Genomic DNA, 2,226 nt, shown 5'->3' with positions numbered 1-2,226 from the left:
TGATAACAGTCCATATGCAAAGGGCTCTGAAAACCAAGTTTTTTTTTTTTTTTTTTTTTTTTTTGGTTTGGTATAAAAACTCATTTTGCAGAAAACTCTGACCTGAACTGAAATAGTTATTTATAGCCTTTACTTATTCCACTTAGTTGAATATTCACATGGTTCACTGGAAATTTTGCATTTTACTATGAAGTGTTACATTCACCATATTAACCTTTCAAAAATGTAAATACATTGCAATTCCAAAATACATCTGGCCTCCAGGGTTTCATAAGAAACTGTGGATTAGGTGTATCCTTTTTTGTTGTTGCTGTTAGTTTTTATTTCATAATCATAAGCTTAACTCTGCAATCCAGCTAGGCATGAAAGGAATAAGGAAAACATGGAACCCAAAGGGAACTGCAGTGAAAGCACAAAGATTCTAGGATACTGCGAGCAAATGGGGTGGAGGGGTGCTCCCCTGAGCTACAGAAGAAATGGTCTGGTGGTTAAGATAAAACACAAGTCAAACTTAGTAGAGCTGTCCACAGTCAGCAATGGTGATCTTCTTGCTGGTCTTGCCATTCCTGGACCCAAAGCGCTCCATGGCCTCCACAATATTCATGGCTTCACCATGCCAAAGGCCACATGCTTGCCATCCAACCACTCAGTCTTGGCAGGGCACATGAAAACTGGGAACCACTTGTGTTGGGTCCAGCATTTGCCATGGACAGGATGCCAGGACCTGTATGCTTCAGGATGAAGTTCTTGCAATCAAATTTCTCCCTGTAGATGGACGTGCCACCAGTGCCATTATGGCATGTGAAGTCACCACCCTGACATACAAACCCTGGAATAATTCTGTGAAAGCAGGAACCCTTACACCCAAATCTTTTCTCTCCAGTGCTCAGAGCATGAAAGTTCTCTGCTGTCTTTGGAAACTTGTCTGCAAACAGCTCGAAGGAGATGTGGCCCAAGGGCTTGTTGTTGACAGCAATATCGAAGACCATGGTGGGGCTGACCATGGCTGGTAATATGGGGCTCCCAGTGGCAGCAGCATCTGCAAACCTGGTGTATCCTATTTTTCAAGTATTGTAATGGCCTTTCTTTAATTAAATGGTGAGTTAATAGTAGCGTTTGGTATGTTTTTTACACTAAAAACTGTTATAGCTTGGTGATATGGTTTGAATACTGCTTGTTTGTCCCACCAAGTCATGGTGAAACCTGATCCCCAATGTGACAATGTTGGGAGGAGAAGCCTAGTGGGAGGTTCTAGGGTCACGGGGGTGGATCCTTCACGAGTGGCTTGGTGCCTTTCTTGCCATAGTGATTGAGTTCTTGCTCTGAGGAAACTGGATTAGTTCTCACAGGAATCAATTAGTTCTGGGGAGAGTGGGTTGTTATGAAGCCAGGGCGTGCCTTGGGTTTTGCCTCTCTTTGCAGGTGTCTGCTTTCCCTTTGACCTTCATGTTGTGACCTAGCATGTGGCCCTCACCAGAAGCAAGAATATGCTGGTGCCATGCTCCTTGGACTTCCCAGCCTGCAGAACTGTGAGCTAAATAAACCTCTTTTCTTTTTTTTTTTTTTTTTTTTTTTGAGACGGAGTCTAGCTCTGTTGCCCAGGCTGGAGTGCAGTGGTGTGCTCTGCTCCCTGTAAGCTCCGCCTCCCAGGTTCACGCCATTCTCCTGCCTCAGCCTCCCAAGTAGCTGGGACTACAGACGTCTGCCACCACACCCGGCTAATTTTTTTTTGTATTTTTAGTAGAGACCGGGTTTCACCCTGTTAGGATGGTCTCGATCTCCTGACCTCGTGATCCACCTGCCTTGGCCTCCCAAAGTGCTGGGATTACAGGCGTGAGCCACTGCAACTGGCAATAAACCTCTTTTCTTTATAAATTACTCAGTCCCAGGTATTCTGTTAAAGCAATACAAAATGGACTAAGACATTCAGTAAAATAAAATGTTTGGCAACCTGAGTCTAGCTCCAAAATTTCTGGAACATTTTATTGGTCTGTGAAGTCCAACCCCAGCATAAGGCACCTCTAGTGCTTTAGAATTCTAGGCTTAATTAGACCAGAGGTTGCCAGTTGGTAGCCCCACTGACCAAACTGGGCCTGCAGGTATGTTTTGCTTGCCTCACACAGGGCCTTCTTCCCCCTTTTTAATCTGGAAAGTGAACATAAAGTCCAGTTTCCAGTTTCTGGGTTTTTTGTTTGTTTGTTTTGGTTTTTTTTTGAGACAGACTCT

At 44.1% G+C, this 2,226-nt stretch overlaps 1 pseudogene; it reads right to left on the bottom strand.

The window, feature by feature from the left end:
- Window positions 1–415: 415 nt before the first annotated feature.
- Window positions 416–1,103, bottom strand: LOC134809449 (peptidyl-prolyl cis-trans isomerase A-like; annotated as a pseudogene).
- Between the last annotated feature and the right edge of the window lie 1,123 nt (window positions 1,104–2,226).

Source organism: Pan troglodytes, chromosome 2 (assembly GCF_028858775.2).
Source record: "Pan troglodytes isolate AG18354 chromosome 2, NHGRI_mPanTro3-v2.0_pri, whole genome shotgun sequence".
Classification (NCBI taxonomy): Eukaryota; Metazoa; Chordata; class Mammalia; order Primates; family Hominidae; genus Pan; species Pan troglodytes.
This window is presented reverse-complemented; position numbering and strand designations above follow the sequence as displayed.